General features: G+C 52.2%; 1 protein-coding gene and 2 long non-coding RNA genes across 5 annotated transcripts in view; 1 reads left to right on the forward strand and 2 right to left on the reverse strand.

The window, feature by feature from the left end:
- Positions 1-26,128, forward strand: part of LYRM4 (LYR motif containing 4) — an 88,952-nt gene that overhangs the window by 50,139 nt on the left and 12,685 nt on the right. The window lies entirely within an intron of this gene.
- LOC138425265 (uncharacterized) lies at positions 2,536-7,358 on the reverse strand. The gene is made up of 3 exons (XR_011251140.1): positions 5,577-7,358; positions 3,889-5,397; positions 2,536-3,448 (listed from the first exon to the last, which is right to left on the reverse strand). It is a non-coding gene; the product is annotated as an uncharacterized lncRNA (long non-coding RNA).
- On the reverse strand, positions 8,423-16,373 carry LOC138425262 (uncharacterized). Of its 2 annotated transcripts, none has more exons than XR_011251137.1 (4): positions 16,232-16,373; positions 15,989-16,096; positions 9,052-9,199; positions 8,423-8,792 (listed from the first exon to the last, which is right to left on the reverse strand). It is a non-coding gene; the product is annotated as an uncharacterized lncRNA (long non-coding RNA). The 2 variants fall into 2 exon arrangements; XR_011251138.1 differs by having other exon boundaries at positions 15,989-16,148; positions 16,232-16,359.

Here is a 26,128-nt window from a genome sequence, read left to right on the forward strand (position 1 = left end):
CTTATTTAATTTATATGCAGAGGTGCTCAGATAGTAAAGAATCCTCCTGCAATGTGGGAGATCTGGGTTCAACCCCTGGGTTGGGAAGATCCCCTGGAGGAGGGGATGGCAGCCCACTCCAGTATTCTGGAGAATCCTCGTGAACGGAGGAGCCTGGCAAGCTACAGCCCATGGGATCGCGAAGAGTCGGGCACAACTGAGCGACTAGCCGCAGCGCAGCAGCAGAGTACACCAGGCACAGTGCCAGTCTGGATGAAGCACAAGCTGGAAATTGTGGGGAGAAACGTCAGCAACCTCAGAGATGCAGAGGACACCACCCTTATGGCAGAAAGCAAAGAGGAACTAAAGAGCCTCTTGATGAAGGTGAAAAAGGAGAGTGAAGAAGCTGGCTTGAAACTCAACATTCAGAAAACTAAGATCATGGCGTCCCGTCCTATCACTTCATGGCAAATAGATGGGGAAACAATGGAAACAGTGACAGACTTTATCATCTTGGGCTCCAAAATCACTGCAGACGGTGACTGCAGCCATGAAATTAAAAGACACTTGCTCCTTGGATGAAAAGCAATGACAAATCTAGACAGTGTATTAAAAAGCAGAGACATTACTTTGCCGCCTGCAAAGGTCCATTTAATGAAAGCTGTGGTTTTTCCAGTAGTCATGTATGGATGTGAGAGCAGGACAATAAAAAAGGCTGAGTGCCAGAGAATTAATGCCTTCAAACCGTGGGGCTGGAGAGACTGTTGAGAATCCCTTGGACAGTAGGAAGATCAAACCAGTTGATCCTAAAGGAAATCAACCATGAGTATTCATTGGAAGGACTGATGCTGAAGGTAAAGCTCCAATTGGCCACCTGATAACGAAGAGCCAACTCATTGGAAAAGACCCTGATACTGGGAAAGATCAAGGGCAGGAGAAAAAGGGGGTGACAGAGGACAAGACGGTTGATGGCATTGCCAACTCAATGGACATGAGTTTGAGCAAACTCTGGGAGGTAGTGAAGGACAGGGAAGCCTGGTGCACTGCCGTTCGTGGGGTGGCAAAGAGTCGGCTATGACTGAGCAACTGAACAACAATGTGATGACATCCACAGTTTCTTTTATACTTTTGTTTTCCTTAGCATGAAACTTCGTTAATCTTACGTGGTCTCGGTTCTTTCAAAAAATTTAAAAAGCAGATCTCTCTGTGCAGTTTGGATTGTAGGACTGTGACAAGAAAAGTTGGGAAGGCTCTGTTACCGTAGACTGAGAGAATATGAGGGGTGCGTTGAAAATAGGTACGAGGATAACTGCAGAGATGACAAGTTTAACATCGAATAGCACACTTCAGGATCAGAAAGGGAAGAGGTCGGTGCCGTCTTCCCCAGGCTGGGCTTGGCAAGGAGGCGGTGCAGGTGGCAGGTGATGCGGGGGTGCCCACACTGGCATCACCACGGTGGCTGGTCACCAGGCTCCGTCTGGGCAGAGCAGCCCTGCAGTGGGAGCACAGCTGGGCTGTGGGCACAGAAGGGGCCGATCGGCAGGAGGCTGTGCTGAAGATGGAGGGCAGTCTCGGGGTGATGGTGGAGAGCAGCAGAAGGGTGGAGCTGCGTCGGGTCTGGGGCTGGAGCTGTCGGTGAGGTTGAGGGCAGAGGACGTTAGGGAGACAGGTGAGCGTGGGGCGGGGGGGTGAGCCAGGATGCCACCACAGGCTGTGCCAGGCCTGCAGATGCCCACAGGGGGCGAGGGCACAGGGGAGCCACGCGGGCCCCCGGACAGCAGCAACGGGCGGTCAGGACGCAGGGACAGCTCTGGGAGGGAGTCGGGACTGTCCCCGTATACTCCTGCCCCGCGGTGCGCGGTGCCACTGGGAAGTGGGGTGAGCGGGCCCTGTAAACCTCACGATGCAGAGCTTCCAGGGCCCTGAGCCCACAGGCTCTTGGAGCCATGAGTAGCCGTCTGCTGGGAGACCCTGGCCTTCTCAGCTTAACCCAGTAAGCAGCTCTGCTTACGTAGCTGAATTGCCATTTGTGGTTTTGTGTTGAGACTTAGCTCGTGTGTTTCTACCTAAGAACCTGTGCTGTGAGGCTGGTAGTAAAGGAAACCGATGAGCCTGAGTGGCTGGCACAGTAAGACTTCATCTGGCGTAGTCACATGTCCTGTGATTAAGCGCCGTAAGAAATTAATGGTCAGCAGAGCCATAGCCAGCAGCGTGCCGCAAGTACGATGCCGCACGGTGTTACAAAATTCAGCTTGCACGGCTGTTTTTCCAAAAATTTTAGTCTGGAAATACCTTACAGTCCAGCCATTCCACTTGTGGTTCTGTGCCCAGAAGGCTTGAGAGCAGAGACTGGAAGAGCCGTTCAGGCCCGTGTTCACGGCACCAGCCTTCGCAGCAGCCGAAAGGTGGAAAGTTTAAATGGTAAATTTTAGTAGGTATTTTATAAAAATACCACAATTTTATAAAAATAGGGTAAATTCTTCCAAATAAATGGTATAAATGGTAGATTTTACATATGTTCTATCATAATAAAGGAAAAACCAACTTAGACCCTGATTTTGAGTTACTAAGGGCTTTTCACTCCTTTTTATTTTCAATTAAGCATTTAATTCTCAGAAAAGCCAAGAGGGAGATCTGTGTATCATTTTTAAATCACGAGTGTATAACCATGGACGCATGCGTGTTTGTGTCCACAGATGCGCATACGTGCTTTATTCCGCTTCTGCGCAGCATGAGTGCGTGCGTGCATGCTAAGCTGCTTCAGTCGTGTCCGACTCTGTGCGACTCCAAGGACAGCAGCCCACCAGGCTCCTCTGTCCACAGGATCCGCTGGGCAAGAATACTGGAGTGGGTTGCCATTTCCTTCTCCAGCAGCACATGTGAGCTGCCAGTAACCGACTCCCTTGAGGAAAAGGAATTCTTTTTTAACCCTTTGCAGCAGGGAGGTGTAACCAGAGGAAGCTCTTTCAGCTCCACCCATTTTATTCATTTCTTCTCTTCTCTCTGGGTCAGAAAAGGTAACTGTGCAGAAAGCCTCTTAAAGCCAGGACGCCATATAAGTGCACGGCTGGCAGGCCACAGGCCCCCCACCCAGAGCAGGGTGGAGGTCTGACGCCCCCAGACAGGCCCGGCAGGGCCAAGGGCAGAGGCAGCGACCTCACCCTTCCTTCTGCTGGGAAAACACTCTGAAAAGGAAACCTCCACTTCAGCCATCACTTTTCAGTCACGCTGGTGATTCCCCCGCAGCCCCTGGGCGGAGTATCGCCCGGCCGCACCCTCAGAGCCGGCCATGCCTGCTGTCGGAAGCTCTGCCTTTTGAGGAAGTTCCACAGAGGAATCCTGAAGGGTGGTCTTGAAGAATCACATGTGGAGCTCTCCATCCAAGCGTTGCTCTGAAATCCCTCCGGGCCTGCTCGCTCCACAAAGCTTCCTTCTGCAGAACTGCCTTCAGTTCCAGTTTCCAGGGCTCCTGAGAACATTGAGAAGTCAGCTGCTTTCTTCATCCTTGACTCTGAATCACTTAACTGTTTCCAAAAGGTAAATCTACCCTCAGAGGATGGCTCTCTGCCGACAAAGACATTATACAGAAGAGCCCTGAGCTAACTCATTCAGTAAACACTGAGTGCCTGTTGTTGCCAAATGTCCTGCTGGATGCCTGGGACAGGCGATGAGACGCTGCCCATCCCCGCTGTCAAGCTGCTGACCATCTTAGCGGAAGACAGACGCTCTCACAAATGATTAACTACGCAGTGAATGGCGGTGGCAGGTGTGGTCGAGCAGGGGCCCAGGAGAGGAGTGGCTCTTAGAAGGGTTTTGAATAGAGACCTCAGCCCAGAATGTATCATCCTCTCCCCGAATGACAGCCCTAAGGAAGGTGTGAGAAGGCTCCACTTCCTGACAAGCACTTACCATCTCTTTACAAAGGCATGCGTCCTCGGTCACCTCTGGCACTTTGCAACCCCATGGGCTGTAGCCCTCCAGGCTCCTCTGTCCATGGGATTCTCCAGGCAAGAACACTGGAGTGGGTTGCCCTTTCCTCCTCCAGGGAATGTTCCCAGCCCAGAGATCGAACCCACATCTCCTGCATTGCAAGTGGGTTGTTCACCACCACGCCACCTGGGAAGCCCCATCTGACCTGGAATATTTGCTATGATAGGGAACAGGTAACTGCTCTCGTGTGATGACCTGGCCTTGAGCCCCACAGACTGATCACAGAAGATGCATTACAGCATCTTAGAGCTCTAGCTGGATTTCATATTTTTGTTAGTCATTTAAATAACCGGGTGCCATAAGGACCTGTGCGACAGCTGTGGCTAAAATGACGGAAGAAAAGACGTAGTAAAATATTCCTTGAGTCAGAACAGTAGGGCCGAAACAGCATGCTAAACTTGGCAAGCGTCCTTCACTCGGACGGTAACTGTGTTGGCACCAGAGAGCTTGTGTGTCCCTGAACTGTTCTCTTAAAGAGGCGGCCGGGGGACTTCCCTGGTGGCCCACTGGTGAAGGCTCCGGGCTCCCAGTGCAGGGGCGGCACGGGTTTGATCCCTGTTTGGGGATCTCACGTGCCACACAGACAGTTGGTACTTTAAAGGAATCATCTTAGAAGACAGGACGGGGGTTTTGTGGTCAGGTGATATAGTTCCAAGCAAGGATCTGTGTTACTAGGAAAACTTCTCTCTCAGTTCCTTAAGAAGATATAAGCTTTGCCATTTAAGGAAAGCCATAAGAAGGTGTATTAACTGGCAGAGAAATATGAAGTTGGAAAATTTCTAAACTCCTCTGAAAATGCTCCTGAAATTGGCATTTCCGTGGCGGCCACACCTGTAAAGCACACAACTCTCCACGCAAAGGCGTGGAGATCTCGGTAGTCCTCCTCCAGTTACCGAATTAACACTTTTCCACGCTTCTCCTGCGTGTTGCCATTCTTGTTTTGCACACATTTCTGGCATTTACACAGTAGGGGATGTTTAAGATATTTTCCAGTAACCCCAGACAAAATGAGTGCTCCTGCAGTGTGTCATCTGCAGCACTAAAGAAGCGTGTACCCGTGTACAGCCCTCTTGGATGTGACTGTGTGAAGGGCAGCTGGGGAAATAAATACACAGCAGGCTCCAGGCATCGCCCCTCTGCCCCCGTACCTATGCAGACCAAGTCTTTCCCCACCCTCGGGAACCTGAGACCCGCATTCAAACCAGGCCTCTGAGCCCCTGCGAGGAAGGGAACCATCTGTCGTCACCCTTGTCTTCAGTGTGAAGATGGAAACCTCATTTTCAGGAGAAAATCTGTCAGGTCATAACATAAGCAAACTTCCTCTGGTGCTTCGGCCCTCAGGCACAGAACAGCCAGGACTGGTTTCTAAACCGTACTGCTTAGAGTGAAGACGGAACACCACCTGGTTACACTCCTTCCCATCGGTTCCTGAGAAGAGAGGAACACAGCAGACTGTTGAGTGTTCAATTTAAAATCTGGGGTGCAGCTCAGAACCCCCCAGAGGCTCGCGGATAGGCAGGCCTGCAGCACAAAAGAGGCCGTGGCAGAGATTTCCCGAGTGGCCCCCGGCCCGGTTCCCAAGCTCTGAGGCCATCACCAGAACTTACCTCTGGAAACCAGCCACCATTCTGACTGTGCTCACAGTTCCTGTGACTCGGGAATTCGATGGTGTGCAGTGCAAATGACGTGTCTGCCCCATGACGCCAGCCCCAGCAGGAAAGGTTTAACAGCTGGGGTGGCGCAGGTGGCTCCTCGTGGGCTCACCTGGAGGCTTCTTCCCGGCCGGGGGCAGCCACGCCCCGTACACAGAACAGCTCCCTGTGGGCTCGCCAGGAGGCCGGGCGCCCGGGCTCCACTCCGTGCTGAGAGCCGCAGAGAGCAGGACCCGGCGGCCTGGCCTCTGAGGACCTCACCTCGCAAGCCCCCAGCCTCCACTGGACACAAGTTCGGATTCCAGGGCGGGGGACACGCCCCGCCCCCAGCTCTCAGGGCCAGGCCTGTGAGTCGCAGACAGCCCTTCGCCCTGGAGTCCTTGGAAGAACTGTGTTCTAATTGTAGCCTGACTCTCCCCGCCCAGCTCTAGACGGAGAGCCTGGAGCTCCACCTGCACCTCGGGGCTCAGGCAGAGACCGGAAGGCTGCGTTGGTGAAGCTTTCGGGGGCCAGGCCCCTTGGCTGCCTGGGGAGCTGGCGCGTTTTGAGGGACAGCTGTCATCTCCAGCTGAAGGTGCCGTGGAGTCTGCTCTTTCCGATCCTCCCATTTGGATGGGAAATGGCTTTTTCATGCTCACTCACCCCGTTGTAAACACCTGCTCTGGGCCGGCATCTAATTCTGACCTGTGGATCCTCCAGGGTTCCAGGTTGTGCTCTTGTCTGCACTGGCTCTGAACCCCCCTCATCAAGGCCCAGAGCTCGCGGGGCAAGGCGGTGCCCAAGGTCGCACATCACACCACACACAGAGGTCACACTGGGTTCTGCAGCGCCCCTCCTTCAGATACTGCGACCTTGACGTAGTGGTTGCAAAGCCTCTGGCTGAGAGTGTGGGTCCTTCTCAGTGAGCAGAAGGCCGCCTTCCTCCGCCTCGGTCAGCGGTGCACAGCCGCACCCAGGGCAGGAGCTCAGCATGCGATGTTCGTGACCCAGTCGGCTGAGGAGCACACCGTGCTGGGTGAAACTGAAGGGGGAGGGTTGGCTCATGTTTCATATTCTCAGCTCTTCTCAATATGTGTTAGAATTTAAACTTGTCCTACCATATCTGTTTGAAATAGGGGTAGGAGAAATACATGTATGTTTATGTATATACTTCAGGTTAGTATTTGGGACCTTATAATAGGAGAAGGGGACGACAGAGGATGAGATGGCTGGATGGCATCACTGACTCGATGGACGTGAGTCTGAGTGAACTCCGGGAGTTGGTGATGGACAGGGAGGCCTGGCGTGCTGCGATTCATGGGGTCGCAAAGAGTCGTACACGACTGAGTGACTGAACTGAACTGAATGTTTAAAGTGTAGGAAAAGAGACCAGGGAAAGGTTTCAGGACTCTCAAGCTGAAGGTTTGTCTCTCTTCCGCCGTCCTTGAAGCAATATCATTGTCTGAGTTTCTAGCTGACCGCCTGCCCCCAAGAAGAGGTGGCCTGGGACACTGGCCACGCAGTGTGAAGCACAGAGATCGCCTTCTTTTTCGTTGTTGTAACTTGGGTCTGTGGCAGCTGTCCTGTGCAGGCTAAGCCTCTCGGGTTCTATCAGTTATCCTCTCTGGGGGAGCCAGGCATGGGTAGAGACAGATATCCGCCTCCTGTTAACGACAGTAATTGATTTTAAAGGGGACACTGCCCTTAGTACCTTGGCCGGGCCCTGGAGCGGGTGAGATTGGTTGTTGTCCTCTTGGTGATGGTAAAATTTTAATGATTGTTTTCAATATGCTATAGAGCTTTCCTCCTTCCCCATAAAGATGGTGAGGTCTAAACACAGGCAGCTGCTTGTGGGATACTCTTTATTTCTCCTTTGGCCTCCCTTTTACAAAAGAGAGAGAGAAAAGCATAGAAATCAGAGCAACTCTCCTCTGGAAAACCTCGGGTCTGACGGTAGAGCTCTTGAGGAGCAAGGTGTCGGGCATCCTGGGTCCCAGTTCTCCCCTTACAGACCCCGGCGGTGGTCACGCGGCCTCCTCTTCAGACCCCCACGTGCCCCCGCCTTGGCTCAGGCCCTTCCATCTGTAGTTTCTGTATCAGTTGGCTGGCCTCCTTACTCCGGGGAACCCGGGCCTGCCGGGATCTGCCCGCCACCCCTGGGGCCCGCCACCCCTGGCACAGCTTCCTGCTCACAGCAGTCCTGGAAGCAGACGGCCGGGCTTCGAGAGCTGGTTCCTTGCTCTACGATCTGCCTCTTCACCAGATGAGCTTCTCTTTGGCGTGTGTGCTTTAATGTGAGCCCTGCACTCAGAAAAGCTGACCGTGGAAGGTGACTAGCCCACAGTAAGCACTCAGTAAAAAGTAAATTTATAAATTAGAAAAGCTTACAATAGCTGTAGGTTTTCTAGTAGTCATGTACGGACGTGAGAGTTGGACCACAAAGAAGGCTGAGCGCCAAAGAATTGATGCTTTCAAATCAAGGTGCTGGAGAAGGCACTTGAGAGTCCCTTGGACTGCAAGGAGATCCAACAAGCCAATCCTAAAGGAAATCAACCCTGAATATTCATTGGCAGGACTGATGCTGAAGCTGAAGCTCCAATACTTTGACCACCTGATGTGAAGAGCCAACTCCCTGGAAAAGACCCTGATGCTGAGAAAGATTGAAGGGAGGAGGAGAAAGGGGACAGAGGATGAGATGGTTGGATGGCATCACCGACTCGATGGACATGAGTTTGAGCAAATTCCAGGAGATGGTGAAGGACAAGCAAGCCTGGCGTGCTGCACTCCATGGGGTCACAAAGAATTGGACATGACTTAGCAACTAAACAACAACAAAATATGATATATAATTGAAGAGAAGGGGTATAGTTATTAAGGTCACTTGTAACTCTCAAGTGCAGCGTCCGTGATGCGGTTGGCTGTTCGTGTTGACTGATTTCAGACCTGTGGTGCCTCAGCCCTCCCCGGCTGCTTAGCCAATGGTGCTGCCGCAGAGGTGGGAACCCTGGGCTGGCTCAGGGGGCATCTCAGAGGCCTTTGCAGAAGGTTCCATCTCTCTGAGCAAGCCTAGGAGACCGTAGCTCCACGAAGAGCGTGTGGCAGTGTTGGTACTTCTAACCGCTGTGCCGTATTAAAAAAACATGCAGCAGCACAAATCACCAGAAATTTCATTACGTCTCTGGCAAATTCATACTGAAAGAAAGGACAGATGGTTGAAAACAGCCATAAAATATTCCATTACATGTCTGTGCACACCATTAGACAGTAGTTAGAGGTGTTATTAATGGGTCAGACTCACTTGGGGAGTCATGTGTCTGTAATGCACATTAAAACAATGATGCTTCTGGTGTTTTTAATGTAATCAGGGCCGAAGACAAACATGTCTTCCCGTGTAATTAGAAAGCAGATTTATGGACAGTGCAGGCACTGATGTGCGGGCGGCTGCAGTCACCTGGGAGGTAATCGCGTGATCCGACACCGAGGAGGGGGACAGGGCCGCAGCTGCGGAGCCCCCAGCAGCAATGCACGGTGCGTTAGCCATACATTCCGGGGAGATGGGCAAGACGGCCACGTCGTATTTCTGAAGACCCTCAAAAGCCCTTTTTAAAAAAAAAAAAAAAGTCAATAACTAACCAATTTGTGAGCTATGAATAAGTAATTTGAGCCTTGTGCAGGCCTCAGCGTGTCCTTGAGAATTAGCACAGACGTCAGCGTTTGGACTCTGTGAGAAGACAGGGAGCCTTTTAGGCCAGGTGTGGCCCCAGGGTGTGGTCCCCACCCTGCAGAGCGGGACGCGCAGCCCTGCAGATCCAAATGTCAGCATCCTGGGGTGATCAGTGCTTGGGGAGCGAGGCTTCCTTAGGGCACCCCACAGAGCAACAGGAGGAGGCCGTGGAATGGATCCTGCCTCAGAGCAAAGGACTGGAGGGGTGGGCAGGGCTGGGATCCCCGCTCTGGGGGTCCGGGCCTCCTCTGGCTCTGCTTGTCTGCCCATGCCCTCCCATGGCGCTTCCTTTCTCTGCTCACTCTGAACTTGCGGCCCTTCAGACCGCTGCTTCCCCACAGGGCCAGCCCAGCCTGCTTTCCCAGAACGTGGAGGCCCCTGAGGGTGTAGCACGTTTTCACCTGTCACCTTTTCCAGCCACTGCCAACCTGTGGCTTCCAGGTGGGCCTGCACTCACACAGTCGGTGGGTCGCCAGAGCCCCTCGGGGAGTGGGCAGTGTGACTTTCCTGTAGGATGCGGCCTGGCACTGCTGGTGCTGGCAGAGGTCCTGGCTGGGGGTCCTCACAGGACATCCGTGGGCTCCATCCCAGGGGCGTGGTGCTTTGTGTGCCCTGGACTCAAGGCCGATCACGTCTCAGTAAGTTTCCCCCCGTGGTCCTGTAAGGAAAGGACCTCTCCTTTCTGGTGACACAGCGGAGTGAGGGTGGGATTATAAATGAAGAATGAAAGCGGGCCCGCTGGACTCAACAAGCAGCTGTGAACATTTACTCATTTGAGATAACTTTAATTACTTATGCAAATATATGTGAGATTGAGTCTAGAAGTCAAATATATTCAGTTATCAAAAACAAACAAAAAATACCCCAACAAAGGCAAGCCCAGAACCAGATGGCTTCTCTGGTGAATTTTACCCTCCTCTTTAAAAGAAGGGCATTAAAAGAAGAATTAATGCCAGTCCTTCTCAAACTCTTCCCAAAATTTGAAGAAGACAGACACTCCCAAGTCCATTTTACAAGACCAGTGTTTCTCTGATACCAAAGCCAGATGAGGATATTGGTTCATCAGACCAATATCCCAGTGAACATCAATGTGAAAATTCTCATTAAAATGCTAGCAAACCAAATTCAGCAGCACATTAAAAGGATCATTCACCGTGATCAAGTGGAATCTTTTTCAAGGATGCAAGGATGGTTCACCATATACAAGCCAATCAATGTGATACCTCACTATTAACAGAAAGAAAGAAAAAATCATGTCAAGAAACAGAAAAAGCATTTAACAAAACTCAGCATCTGTTGATAAAAATTTAACAAATTAGGCATAGAAGGAACATATGTCAGCATGGTAAGACCCGTGTGATAAGCCCACTGTGAACGTCACACTCAGTGGAGAAAGTTTGAAATCTTTTCCTTTAAGATCAGGAGCAAGTCAAGGGTGCCCAGTCGCACCATTCTTTTCAACCCAGCAGTCGAAACCTCCACCAGTACAATCACAACACTCTGCCCCTAAACTTCTCAGAATGTCTCCTAAGAACACCTGGGCTTCCCAGGTGGCTCGGATGGTAAAGCGTCTGCCTGCAGTGTGGGAGACTGGGGTTCAATCCCTGGGTCGGGAAGATGCCCTGGAGAAGGGAATGGCACCCCACTCCAGTATGCTTGCCTGGAAAATCCCGTGGACGGAGGAGCCTGGTAGGCTACAGCCCATGGGGTCGCAAAGAGTCGGACACGACTGAGTGACTTCACTTTCCTAAGAACACGCACGTTCTCCGCCCTAGGCACAGTGCCAGCCTCACACCTGAGACAGTTACCGAGGATGCAGCGACGGTGCCCGCTGGTGCGACACATAGCCCAGTGCCACGCTGCACCCGCCCCTCCCTCCCCTCCCGCTGGGACCCTGGCGCCCTCCGCCCCTCCCCAGCTTCCTGCGGTCTTCATGAGGCCGAGCCGGCCGTCCTGGGCGGTGTCCTGCAGTCTGAGGTGCAGGGAAGCATCTCCGTCAGGAAGGCCATGTGCTGTTCGCCTCCCCACCTCCGGGGCTGGGCCCACACCATGGGCCTCTCTCAGGGTCTTTGTGGCTCGTCTGTCTGAGACCCTGCTTCCTGTAGTGAGGCAGTGGTTCCTGAGCCCCAGGAGGTGGCTTCTTGTCCTGCAGCCCGTTTTGATCCCGAGGACCCTGCCTGAGGTCACTCAGGCGCTCTCCGGATGACCTGGCCCTCCCTCTCCTCCCCTCGCTTTCTGAGCCCCGCAGACTCTGATCCTTTCACACTCACGGCACCGCGGCATGATCACTGCGTCCTGGGCGCTCACAGGGCCCCGTCCCTGTTGGCGGGAGCCCCCTCTGGCCAGGCGCTCCCCCCAGTGATGGGCGCCCACTGCTCTCAGCGCGGCCTTGCTCTCTGACATGGGAACACGGTGCAATTATTAACACCTGTTATCCATGGCTCTGTCTTATCAGGAGAGCCAGCTATTTCTGAAAAGCAAACAAAAAGTATATGCTCCATTCATAGCTGAAAATACAAAACGCAATGCATTTCTCCAGCAATGGACGTCTGGATCAAAGCCCAACTAATAACCCAAATAAACAGGCCCTTCCTCTCGGGAAGAGTAGGCCATTAAGAAACCTCTGACTCGGCATTGCTGGCATGTGACACGCATCTTCCAGGACAGCAGAGAAAGGCGGGTGAGGTGTATATGTAACTCGGGATACAGGACGCTCACAGATGACGCTCTGATAAGATCCACTGCGTGCCCAGCGCCGTGCGGGTAGATATCAGAGGACAGGAGATGCGCTAGAAAGGAGAATCAAGCCAGCACTGGGCAATGTCCTTCTAGTGTCAGAGGAATAAACAGGGAGGAGGGGAGCGCAGGGTGAGGCGAGCTTCGCACCGACAGCTGTGTGTATATGTGTGTTGCTGCAAGCCTGGCGCAGACCCTCCTAACACAGCAATCTGGTTGTCTCGGGGGGGGGGGGGGGGGGGGAGGGTGGTGCAGAGGGACAAGTGAGGAGGAAATTCAAGAAGCTCTGAAGGTCAGGCCAGGACTTGCCTCACCCACGCCTCAGTCTGGTCTGGGGTTGATGACGCCGGCGTGCATCCTGACAGGCCATTTCTGGGGGAAGAGAACTTTTTCTCTTCCTTTCTCGGTCTGGCGTATAACCTGGAACACAGCAGGCAAGCGGGAAACCCCACTTGCTCCGCCGCCCCAGGTCAGCAGAGGTGAGAGAGCCCCTTGGAGGGAAATGAGGAGCAGCTACACGATTGTTCTGAAACTGAACAGGGTTTAGCTTGAAAACTGGCCCAGAAAACCACCACATGGCTTTTGAAACAACCTCAGTGCCACACAGTTGAGTCACAAGGCGATTCCCCTGGGTAACTTCCATGCTTTTCAGTGAAGCCTTCAAGCATTTAATGCGGTTTGAGAAGTCCTTCCACAGACAGCTTTCAGCACCGTCACAAACCTCTGTGCAGTGATGGGGTTGTGTTTTCTTTTAGAACCCTTGTTTGTTTGTTTCCTTAGTATGTTACCAAAACTGAACAAACTGTCCTTTAGGTTGCTCTTACATAGCACTTGATATTACAGCATATGAGATTTTGTTTTCTTCCATGATGTTATTTATATTGAAACTTGAATTATAATTGTATTATCATTTTATAATTTAACTTGAATTTGTCAATCTAGCCTTTCAGCTCACTGCCTTTGTTAACAATTTCAGCTTTTTCTGTAATTCTGTTTCATTTTAAATTTTCACTTAGTGGATTATAGAAATGTGAGCCTCAATCACAGTGGCATATTTAGTAGCGTATTTTCTGGGTATAATAGATAAAAAGGAACCAAGCTAGCATTTGTTGCCAGTTTTGGGGAAATTTTCTTATGTCATATCTAAAAATGAATGTTCCGGGATTCAGTACTTGGATCCACCGATTAGTATTGACACAAAACTAAAGGAAAACAAATTAGGGCAACCAGACGTTAGCACAGCTGATCTGCAGCATGACAGCTAAAGGGCTCCTCGCCGATGCTGTTCACTCTTTGTGACGTGACGTCGTCTGTTCGTAAAATAAACACGGACGTACGCTTGTGGTCCTAGCAGAGCTAGTGCCGAATCACTGGAGTGGTCGGAAGAGTCAGTGGTCACGTGAGCGGGAGGTGGTGGTTTCTCCATTTTTACATCCAAAATAAAGGTAAAGAAAGTGCTTCTAACTGGATGCTTACAGAGTTCAGCATGATTAAATGCCCAGGGAGTTCCCTGGTGGCCTAGCGGTTAGGATTCCAGGCTTTCGCTGACGTGGCCTGGGTTCAGTCAAGATTCACGACACGACACGGCCAAAAAAAAAAAAGAAGAAAGATAAAAATGCCCCCAAAGAACTGCATTTAGACCGATTTCCACATCTGAAAGCTTCTGTAGAGCAAAGCACGGTAGGACCCCTGGAACTAACAGTGCTGCGGGTCAGCTGAGCCTCCGCGCCAAGAAGGGACTCCCTTCAGATTGTTCACGCACATGCTCTGGGAGTGGGGAGGGGAAATGTCACACATGTATGTGTGTGGACAGTGCCGTATCGTGAGAGTATAGCTTGGTGTGTTTTTATCCACTCTGTGTGCGTGCTCAGCCATGTCCAACTCTGTGGTACCCCGTGGACTGTAGCCCGCCAGGCTCCTCTGTCCGTGGGACTCTCCAGGCAGGAACACTGGAGTGGGTTGCCATGCCCTCCTCCAGGGGATCTTCCCGACCCAGGGATCAAACCCAGGTCTCCTGCATCTCCTGCACTGGCAGGCAGACTCTCTTACCACTGCGCCACCTGGGAAGGCCCAGGTTTATCTCCTGAAGATGTCTTAACTCAGAGCCCAGGTCAATAACAGGAATCTTAGCAGAGGCCCTTCGTGCCCCCTGCCATCACCCTGTCCCACCAGGATCACCAGTACCCCGCCTCGTCATGTGGAGTGGCTTTCCTGCTGCTTCACCTTCCGTAATGGAATCCAGCTAGTCTTGCCCAGTATTGCTTGAGATCTGTTCATACTATTGCATTCCGGTGTGGATGGCTCCTCCTCCAGGCTGTTTTTTAATGGTTTTTTTTTTTTTTTAATCAGTTGTGAAGGCACCACAAAATGTGTTTTGTCATTTCTACCGCTGATGGACATTGGGCCATTTCCAGGGCTGTTGTGAGGCACGTGTCTGTAGGCACATGGTCACTCCAGGGCTGGAATTGCCCGCTGATTGGCTTGAGTGTGTTCAGCTGCAGAAGGTACTGCCAAGCACGCCACAGTGGTTGCACCAAATTGCATTCCATCTGTCAGCAATGTATATCCCAGTGGGTTCTCTCTACAGCACTTGGTATTTTTGTGTTTTTTCATTTTAACCATTCTAGTGGCTGCAGAAACTTTCATTTTGATCTCTCTAATGACTCGTGGAGATGAGCACCTTCATGTGTATTTGTCCTTGAGGGACATTTCATGTTTACAGACTGGAATACCCAATATTATGAAGCTGTCGATGTTCTTCAAATTCATATATAGAAGTGATACATTCCCAATCATATTACTAGCAGTATTTTTTTTTTTTGTAGAAACTGAGATAGTCATTTAAAATTTCACATGGAAATCCAAAAAGACCAGAGAAAGCTAATGCATACATAAGAGCGGGGATATTTCCACTACCCACGTAAAACCTTTTCTGAAGCTCTGTTAGTTGAGATGGCTTGGCATTGGTACACGGCTAGGCTCACTGATCAGTGGAGCAGAGCAGTGTCCAGGAAGAGACCCACCAACAGTCACCAGACTTCAGCAGAGATGTGTAGCTGCAGAGCCCTGGCCTTTTCAGCCAGCGGTGTTCAGTCTGTGCATAGCTGTTGGGAGGGCCAAGTGTCTTGACCTCTTCCCCGTTCATGCATAAAAGTAGATTGTAGATGTAAGTGGGAAAGGAAAAAACAATTTTTAGAGCCATTAAAGAACAAGATTCAACTGAGTAAATTTTGGAGATCGTCCTGGCTTTTTTGAACAACTCCGGAATCAGCATTCGGTGTAGACCAGAGGGAGTGCTCTGAGGAGCCGTGCAGAATGAGGGGAGGGGCCAGGCAGGGGTGGGGCCTGGGGGCAGAAACGTGGCCGCAGGGTCCCTCTCCTTCAGGGGCCACGGGCTTGTCTGGCCCGTGAGCTAATGACCGCTGATCAGGTGATTCCTGACGGGCTGGTTCAAGGTTCCATTTCTGGGAGAGGCAGAAACTGTGATCAAGTCTCAGTTAGGTGGCCTGTGGCTTGGTGCAGCCAGCTCCATACAGGGCCCGTCGCCTGGTTTTCAGCAGAGGAGAGCAAAACAGAACATCCGCATTCCCCCTTAAACAGAGACCCCTTAAACCAGACACAGAAAACATGAGCCGCGAAAGAAAAGAGACATTGAGCTGTGCTAAAAGCGTGGCATCCAGAGCAGCAGTAAGAGAATGAAAGGGCAGGATGGGAGAAAATGTCTGCAGAGAGAATCCCTGAAGGACTGGAGCCAGCGTTTAAAAATGGGTGCAGAATGTGAGCGTTCCCTTCACAACAGGTGGGATCCAGGGCAGGTTGGTGTGGAGGGGCTCCCCTTTGGGAGGGGGTTCTCTCTGCTTTTAATGAGAGTGTGTATATCACTCACGTTCAGACCCCTCTTCAGTGCCGACAGCCCGCGGTGACTCACCTCTGGAGGCCAGTGCCGTGGGCGGTTACAGCACCCACGCCGCCCTCTGACCACTACTGCTTCAGGTGGGTGGTGTTTCGATGCCACGGGCATGTAGACAGGCAGGGTCTAAGGATGCGACAGCAAGAGACACCAGATGGCTTCACACTCACTTACAACCCTAAAGAAAAGTTATCTTTTCCATTAGCATGAAATGTGAGCAGACAGATGCCCCCTGCCGCCTGCTCCCCAGCTCTCACTCACCCCACTGCACAGGCACGCACACACACGCCGGGCTCACTGCTGCCGGGCACTGGCGTCATCTTTAGGGAAATAAGGGAAGGGCACATCGGTGCAGGATAGACGGACTGAGGCGGCGTGCCGTGTGCTCTGCTTGGAAATGTTTGAAGTTACAATTTAATGGTTGTTTTTTTAGGTAGACGCAGTAGGGTGTGACCTTGACACAGGACTTTCTGCTCTAATTCACACTGCTGAGGTAGAAGCTATGGACTCGTGACCCCTGGGTCCCGGGCAGCCTGGCCCCCAGGAGGCCCAGGACCCCGCTGGGTGCACTGACATGCCCCCCAGCCTGGGGTCCCTGCAGCCCTGAGTCAGGGCACACTTAGCCTAAAGCTTCTGGACTCTGTTTGGGCTTGACTGAGAGGAGTGGGGGTGGGGGCCTTGTTCTTCCAGCAGCTCCTCTCCAGGGAGGACATGGCCCAGGGAATGACGGGTGCTCACAGACTTCCTGTCCAGCAGGATTATCTCCCTTCCAAAGGGCTGGCCCGGCAGAGGTGCTCCGGGCCGCGATGTCTCCTGAGTCCGCGCATCCCTTTGTCCTCTGTCCTGCCCACCCCCATCACGCGGATGGAGTTGTGACCATCACCCAGGCGGGTCAGCGCTGACCCCTCAGCATCTCCCTGTGAGACACCGCTGGTGGTGGCCGTGCTGATGTTTATTTTTAAAGTTCCGCTGTGAATACTACCCATCCTCTAATGGAAATGCATCACTAGAATTTTTACACAATTCATGCAGCTTTTGTAGCTGCTCCTCTCAGTGATTAATATCTTATTTGCTTTCCTCTTCAGTAACCAAAAATAATTGATGTGCTATCTTCTAATATTTTATATTACACTGCTTTAACTGATTTCAAAAGTTATTCCAAATGCTGGCCATTAAGGATATTTTTATACTTATCCACTAAGCTGTTTGGAAATGACAGTCCTTCACAGTCATGTGCGACTCTGCGCAGTTCAACCCCACGGACTGTGGCCCGCCAGGCTCCTCTGTCGATGGGGATTCTCCAGGCAAGAATACTGGAGTGGGGTTGCCATTTCCTTCTCCAGGGGGTCTTCCTGACCCAGGGATCAAACTGGAGTCTCCTGCATTGCAGGAGGATTCTTTACTGTCTGAGCCACCAGGATGGTTCAGTGGGTAAAGAATCCGCCTGCAGTGCAGGAAACACAGGAGACATGGGTTCAGCTCCTGAGTCGGGAAGACCCCCTGGAGAAGGAAATGGCAACCCACTCCAGGATTCTTGTCTGGAAAACCCCCATGGACAGAGGAGCCTGGCGGGGCCACAGACCGTTGGGTCACATGAGCCGGACACGACTGGAGGGGCTGAGCACAGCAAGCTCTTGGAGGTTGTTAGTGCCGGGGGAGGAGAGTCAGACACTCCTGAGCTCACACACACACAAAGACACACGTGTGCATATATGTGTACCTGCAGATGGATGGATGGATGGATAAACAGATATCAAGTAAAAGCTTTGGGGGACTAGGGACTGCTTTTCCTTCCTTCTCTGAGTCTTCCCCAGGAATAAACGGAGTGGGGCATGCTCCGTGTTGCTGCTTACTTGGGGTTCAGGGCGGCTCCCCTCTTCAGGGACCCGCACCCCTTTCCACCAGGAGCCACGGCAGCGGCGGCCCCCTCACCAGTGGCTTTGCTTACGAGCCTGATTTAAATCCAGCCGTGACCCTACTCTGCTCAGGCACTGTTAAGCTGGAGAGAGGCCTTCAGTTTTAAATAAGAACAAACGAAATCTTGTCTCCTGAAGAAAAGTGGGAACAGCCTCCTGTGGCATTTCTTTAAATGGATTAATATGTTGATCTTGGGGTGAACAGGAGCTATCCCTCACGGTTTCATGATTAAGCCAGGTGAAATGAAAAGCAAATCTCACTGCTAAACACCGCCTCTGGGAATTTAGCTGTGTTATTTCTATTTTACAGGAACCTGCAGGATTTCTTCTTTAGTTAAAGCAGACTCTTGTAAATATAAAATCTCAGTATTCTTAAAAAAAACACTGTAGACACCATTTACTTGCTTCCTGTTTGCAGAGCTCCCACCAAGAACACTTAATCATGTTAACTGGCTGTGAGTGTCTAATCGTGTGAGAAATTGTTGCTGTGTCTGTACTTTGGCGAGTGAAGGAAGCAGCAGCCTGAGCCTGGTAATAACGCACTGATTATCAGAGCACTGCGTCTTAGTCCTCAGCAGATACCCAAGTCCTTATTCCCCTAAATGTTTGTTTTTAAAGGGAAATTATCAGTCATAAAATAAAATGGTGACTTTTGCCATACTAGTTTATTCTTGAAGACTCACGGGAAGGTGCTTTCCCATATTGCAGGCTTTCATTCAATATCTGTTTGTAAGTGAGGGAATATCCACATGATTTTAAGAGCACGCAGGAATGCGTTCTCTGTTTTGTAAGGGTTGGAAACCTCTGAACCTACGACTCTGTGCTATTTATCTGAGTATAAGGGGAGAGCTCTAGAAGGTGGATTGGGCATTACTTTAGCAGTTACTCATCAGGTGGAATTCAAAATGCAGAAAAGGTGCTTTCTTTTCTTTCTCTGGAAAAGGTGGAATCAGGCTGGGCGGGAGGTGCTGGCTGTAACAGCTCCGTGGTGCGCCCTGTGCGGGAGGCCCCTGCCACTGAGCTGGCGGTGTGGGGATGCGCAGGCACCCCCGGCAGGCCTGAGTGCTCTTCCCGAGGGGACCCAGATGTCTCCTACGTGGAGCCCTTCCTGTCTGCAGGAAACAGATGGGACGAGGTGCCATGACATGGAGTGGACAGGGGCGGTGGAGGTTTATCCTGAGGACACCCGGGGAGATGACATCTCTGGGCCACGAGCACCCGCCGGTCCCCTTCCCACCTCCTCGCTGCCCGCCGCGTGATTTTTCTGCTGCCCCAAGGCTCACTAGAGTCCCTATTCAAACAGTCGCTGGATCTCTTCCATTCGGACATCCCGTCCTTACCGGCAGAGTCCCTGCCCCTTGCCCCACAGAGGCATGGGGTCCCGGCCGCTCCCCTGGCGCCCCCTGCTCCAGGGCCTCGCCAGCCTCACCAGAGACCGGGTCGGGGCCTCGTCCTGAGAGGACAGCCTTCGCCTGCAGGGCCAGTGGCTGCGCACCTGTTTTTGTGGGCGCGAGAAGGGTTATTGGTTGTCTGCCTTCGCCTCCGGTTTTGGCGGACACTGCCCAAGACAGACGCTAGTTCTGCAGAGCTCAGTGTTGAGGGACCGAGGCTGTAACCCCCACGGTCGCCTGCGGAGAGCGTCTGACCTGCCTAGCCTGCTTCCAGAGGCCTCTGAGACCTTGCCCTCGGCCCCATCCTCTCAGCCACAGAGCCCACTGGGGCTTGTTCCTCAGGGGGCGTGTGAGGGGCCTGGAGTGCAGCCAGCTGGAGGGCCACACCAGACCCAGGACCCCTGCTTACTGCTCGCCAGCCTTCCAGCTGCCCCCCACCTCATGCAAACCTACATGGCATGTTAAAAACCAGTGACATCACTTTGCCAGCAAGGTCTGTATAGTCCAAGCTGTGGTTTTTCCAGTAGACCTGCATGGATCTGAGAATTGAACTATAAAGAAGGCTGAGTGCCAAAAATTAATACTTTCGAACTGTAGTGCGGGAGAAGACTCTTGAGAGTCCCTCAGACAGCAAGAACAAACCAGTCAATCTTAAAGGAAGTCAACCCTGAATATTCACTGGAAGGACTGATGCTGAAGCTCCAATACTTTGGCCACCTGATGCGAAGAGCCAACTCACTGGAAAAGACCCTGATGCTGGGAAAGATTGAGGGCAGAAGGAGAAGTGGGCAACAGAGAATGAGATGGTTGGATGGCATCACTAACTCAATGGACATGAGTTTGAGCAAACTCCAGGAGATAGTGAAGGATAGGGAAGCCTTGCTTACTGCAGTCCACGGGGTTGCAAAGAGTCAAAGACACAACTGAGCGACTGAACAATGCAGGCACTATCATTTTAACCTCGGGAGTGGCTAGGAGAGGCTTGCTCACTCTTCGCTGCTGAGAAAACAGACCTAACACTGAACAGCAGGTAATGGCTCTTCATTAGAATCCCCGTTTCCGGGAAGGTCGTAAGACATCCTGGTGTAAGCTCACTATGTGATAGATGTGTGCGTGGCTTCCCACCTCCCCCGCCCCCCGCCCCAAACACAGACACACCTCTGTAGACTCAGCTGTTGGAAAATGACAGGATTTATCAGCATCGATCATTTGTTCCGTGTGTGTGTTCCTGGTAGCTGAGAAATTAAAAGCCTCGTGAAGTCAGAGTCCGGAAACCTGTTATGTGTTCCTCCAGCGCTACCAGCAATCGGTCTAGCGGCCGGCAATGCAGGGTCCTCTGATTCTGATCGGAAAAGGCTTTCTGGATCCCTCTTCTTCCTTCCAGCCATCCTCTGAGAGTGACATTGTAAAGGTTCCCAGCCCTGGAGTGACGGGACCTGCACTGTGAAGCCCCCTTGCCGGACACTCAGTATGCAGTTCGGGTTGTTGCTGCAGTTGTGAATGAGATTTTTCGGCCTGTAGAGTGAGGCGCTGGAGTTGTTTCCTGACGTTTCCTGTACATGCCTCGTGATCTTAGGTCCTCCACTCGACTCTCCCTAAGCCACGCCCTTTGTAACCTCCCTTCCCATCCCAGCCAGGGCTTGGGGACTAGGGAGGCAGGTGTCGGAATGTATTAAAATCCTCCCTTACCTACCCGCCGTCTGTAGGCGTTGTATGACATTCCTCCTGCCGTCTAACTCTGCTCAGTTGCACTTCTGTATTAACTTAATAGGCTAAAGTTTTATGACCTTGTTAGATTGAACATATGGAGTGTGATCAGGATTTCTGATACTTGATGGGGGTGTGGACATTCAGCAGAACTGCCAGACGGACAGCAGTTCAAATTGTGGCTCAAAGACTTAGACTATCTCATTTACAGGATTTTTTCCCCCTGATTATTCTATGACTCAGGCAAAAATTCAGCACACCATCTATGATGAGATTTATCAGGTAATCTGTGCAGAATTGAAGGAAGAGCCAGTGATTTAGAATCAGAGTGTTTCCTGTGGCTGTATAGAGGGTGTTTTCAGGCTTAATTGGTAGTTAAGTGTTTTCATCAGGGATCTTCTGAGGGGCAAGCGCTCTGTTTTCTCTTTTGGAGTTAACAGGGTTTTCCTTTTGTGCCTTTTTGTATTTCTCTTTAACCAAAGAAGATCCCGTGGGATGTACTTTTTTTCTGTAATAGATTAGAAGGGTGAAGGATGATAAAAACCAGCCCCGCTCCCCTGTTTAGTCCATCACACCTGGCACAGCAATGCTCACCACAGATGCATCATCAGATTACAAGTTGTTGATTTCCTGTGGATGATTCCCCAAGCAGCATCAGTTATTTGGGTGTTTGACATCCTAAGAAATACTTCTGGCGTCTCCTGCCTCCCAGCGATATCGTTGGGGGAACGCATGGTTGGAGGAGCTCAGAGCTGAGTGTGTAGGTCTGTTGACTTTCATGTTGACCTCAGGCAAGTCACTCACTTTCTCTGGCTTTTGGCGGCCTCGTCTATAAAGTGAGGTTGAGTTCGTGGCTTATTTCATTGGCAAGAGCATTAAGGTCATATGGTCGTTCACTCAGTCAGCATGTGTCTGCCACCGTCTGTGTGCAGGGCTGGTCTAGCCGCCACAGGGGCCCCAGCCACATGCTACCCAAGGGCCTGCCCTCGTGCAGCAGCCCTCCATCCAGGAGGCGGAAATAGCGCACAGGTAATTCTCAGAGGAAGTGAACGAGAAAGCGGAATTAAGAAGGACAAGGGAAGATGAACTCGTATTTAGTTAGTCTCTGAGTGTGCCCTAGGGACTCACCCTGTGAGGTCAGCATTCATGTCCCATTTTATAAATAAGGGCTCAGAGGTTGTGCAGCTGCAGTCCCGAGCCAGGATTTAGAAACAACTTTTTGTGATTTCAAAGTCCGTGCTTTTCCAACGTCCATTGACATCACACACAGCTTGCGAGTCACCCACAACTGGGAGTCTCCTCCGGAGGTGCTGGCGTGTCCACACACATGGTGGGGCAGACAGCTGTGGCCCAGGCCTGGCTCTCAGTGCCCAGCCTGCCCCGCCCACAAGAAGGGCTAGCGGCTGAGAGTCCGCAAGGGCTCGGGGAGGCTTCTGTGCATGAAGGCTGGCTGGCTTGTTCACAGGTGTCCTAGAGTTATTGACATGCTTTTAAGTGATGGATGTTTTACTTGTAGGAAATCATTTACAGGAACGACCAGCTTAGCACTGTGATGAGCTCATAAGATGACCTATCCTCGAAATGGCTCATATGGCGCGTGTGCGTGTGTGTGTGTTTGCACACATGCAGATACTCACATTGCACACCTATGATCTGTCAGGTTTTTACATTTACAAATGTTTGTGTTTAATTTTAGGGGAACACTGACTCCAAATTTTCGCTCATCTCGTGGTCTCACTCTTCCAGTCATAGCTTAGGGGACAGGAGGGAGCTTATTTGAGCTCTGACCACTCACCAGTTGTATTCTGAGATCCAGGAAGCCCTCTGATGCCCTGATCACAGCAGTGGAAGCCTTCGGGGCTGTGTTTATTCCCATGAGACATACCAAGATTTTTAGATTGCTCTTCCCACCACCCTCAGCGCACCTGCTGATGCCTGAGATAGCCAGTACCCAGAGAGATCAGGCGAATCCGGCAGCTGAGGCGGGCCTTGCAGTCTCTGGTTCTCTGCTCCCTGCTCTGATGAAGGGCACTTGGAGAATGCCCAGAAAAGCAGTAAGGACCCGGCTGCGGCTCTGAAACCCGGCACCTAAGAGAGCTGCTGCGACTGGCTGTGAGACCTCGCTCAACCATGCCGTCCCTCCCTCGCCTCTGTCTCCCAAGTCTGCGGTAATGAACCCCACACCACCCCTGGTGTCTGCATCCCGGGACCTGGGAGAACTAGTGAGCTGGGCGGTCAGCTGCTCCTCGTCCGGGTCTTGGACTGCAGGGCCTCTCGTAGGAAAGCTTGTGGTCAAGTGTGTCTTTGTGAGTGTGGTTTCTTTCAGGTCCTCACTTCATTATCCTTGCTTAATACATGCCCATAATATTGCTTCATATAAGCACATTAGTACCTGTTTCCCTGATATTGTACATATTAATGAAATTTCACCGAGTTGTTACGAAGCACTCAGGACTGTACATCTAACAGGAAGCTAAACTGGCAAACCACTGATCCCCTGGAGAAGGAAATGGCAGCCCACTCCAGTACTCTTGCCTGGAAAATTACATGGACAGAGGAGCCTGGAGGGCTGGAGACCATAGGGGTCACGATAATGTCGGCACAGGACTTAGCAACTGAACAAATGGCTTATCTGAAATACTGTGTCATCCTGCCACCCTTAAAAGTGTAACAGTTAATACAAAGTTTCAAGTTTAAAGCAGAGTAGTGTTGTACCAAATAAGCATCATGTCAAAAAAATGAAATTTTGTTAAAGGATCTTTTCTAGATGATTTAAAAATTAAACTTAAGCTCCAGAAAAAAAAAAATCCAAGACTCATATTTTAAAGTTGGAAATACAATATAAATGAGGTCATCTTTACACTTACAGATTTAATCAGATTTAATTATATCTTCCATATAAATGGAAAATGCTTTTACGTAAGAGGCTGTCATTTTCAGTAATTATTGTTGGGAAAGTTAATTTGTTTGCTGTGAAGAGTGTGTGTGTACACGTGTGCACATGAGTTCATGTGTATCTGTCTCCTCACTGGGTAAAGTTTCTTGTTTTCCTCAACCCTTCGGTCGTGTCCGACTGTGTGTGACCCCATGGACTGGAGCCCACCAGGCTCCTCTGTCCATGGGATTCTTCGGGCAAGAATACTGGAGTGGGTAGCCATGCCCTCCTCCAGGGGATCTTCCCAATCCAGGGATCGAACCCCTGTCTCCTGCGTTGCAGGCAGATTCCTTACCACTGGGCCACGAGGAAAGCCCCTTTCGGCGAATGTGAGACGTTCTCTTTCCATAACCAATTAGTCTTCCTGTTTTTTCAGCCCAAGGGGATGTGTACCTGCGTCCAGGACCCTGCGTTTATCTTGTGTTCCAGGTGCTACCCATCGGTCATGCTAAGCGATCACTTGCTCCTCCTTGCCGTTTTTACCAGCTCGGCGGCCTCAGATAATCACGGCATCTCACAGCTCTGCTTTTTCCTCACGGCTGAATGAGGGTGGTGGTGCCTGTCTCAGGGGGAGGACCTGAGCTGCAGGAAAACACACCGGCCTGGTCTTGGTTCCCCGCAGGGTCGAGTCCCCGCACGGATGGGCTTGAGAAGGGCCCTCAGCACTCCGCCTGGTCGCGCTTCTCCTCGGACGCTGTTCACAGACGGCGGGGCCCTCCCCCCGCGCGAGCCCCGAACCCTCTGCAGGAGGCCGGCGTGGGCGCGGGTGGCGAGCCGCGCGTGCACACAGGCGCCCCGAGCACGTGCGCCGACCCGGGAAGGGTCGCACGGGGGCGCCGTCTGCCGAGGGCCGAGGCGGTTGTGTGCGAGCGCTGACGGGGGCGGCGTCGTGTCCGGGTCGGGGGCCTGGTCCACACAGGGCTGGGGGTGGTGGTGGCAGGAATGGGAGGAGCCGGGAGAGCCGGAGGGCATTCAAGGAGCCCGCACGCGGCTCGGGGGCCCAGGAGGGACTCGCAGCCTCGGTGACGAAGCCCTGGGCGCGGCCGCGCGCCAGGCTGGTGCCGACTGCGCGCCTCCCGAGATCTGATGCCGTTTCCCACCAGCGTGCACCAAGAGGGGTGAGGGGAGGAGTGTTCGTGCGTTTCTCCGCCTTGGCAGCCCCCTCGCCTGTGCCCCCCGCCCCACGGTGACGAGGGTCGTACCGCTGTCCTGAGCCTGTTCCTCTGGGGGCAGGAGGGCCCGTCTGCGGCAGAGGAGCCCTGCCGGAGCCCTCGCCGTCACAGCGCAGAGCCCAGGACAGACTGGCCGCGGGCGGCTGAGCTCCCCTCCTAATCTCTACGAGCTTCCTTCTCCTCTCCTGGAAAAAGAGAATCATCTTGTCTCCGCTTATCACGAGTGGATGTCCTTTCCTCTTCAAACAGAGACAAACTCCGCTGGTGGGGGGTGCGGCTTGAGGCTGGGCGGGAAGGGGCCTGCCTCACAGGGCAGCTGCCGTGCTGGGCTGGCGACCACCGCGGCCCAGACAGCCCCACCTGGGCTCGACCCGGCAGGTGGCACTGCCCGCCGCCCACCTCCCGAGGGCCACTTCCGCCCCTGGGCCTCCCCGCCAGGCTGCTGATGCCTGGGCTGGGGCAGGGGGTCTCTGGGAAGGACAGGGGGGAAACCTGATTCCCTGTGTGAGAATTTCTTCCTTTTTGTAAACCTGACACGTTTCTTAACACACAAGCTGCTCTGCCCTCCTTGCCCGAGGCGGGCCAAGACCGCCGTCTCCTCCCCACACATCGGTTCATGCGCCTAAACGGACACCAAGGGATGGGGGAGGCGGGGGACCCAGTGGAGGGCAGGGGGCCTGGACGGGGAGCCCCCAGCACACACATGGTCAGCCACTCCGGTGAGGCTGTCACACCAGACCTCTGCCCCCCGGCCCAAGCGTTTCTTCTTGTGGGACTGGAATGGTTCTTCTGGAGAAAGCAATCTGCTGTCAGGGGCTTGGGAATTCAGATTCAGAAGCTTGGAACTGGAGCTCAGCTGCCGGTGGAAAATACACTGTGAATGTTTTATTCAGCAATGCATATATAAGGTTGAGCAGAATGCAAACACATAAATCACTTAAACAATAGCCGTTAAAAGCTGCCTCCCAGCCTTTCAGAACGGCTGCCCGAGCACTCGCGAAGTCCTCTGTTGCCATCTGCTGCCGAAACGTGTTATT

Source organism: Ovis canadensis, chromosome 20 (assembly GCF_042477335.2).
Source record: "Ovis canadensis isolate MfBH-ARS-UI-01 breed Bighorn chromosome 20, ARS-UI_OviCan_v2, whole genome shotgun sequence".
Classification (NCBI taxonomy): Eukaryota; Metazoa; Chordata; class Mammalia; order Artiodactyla; family Bovidae; genus Ovis; species Ovis canadensis.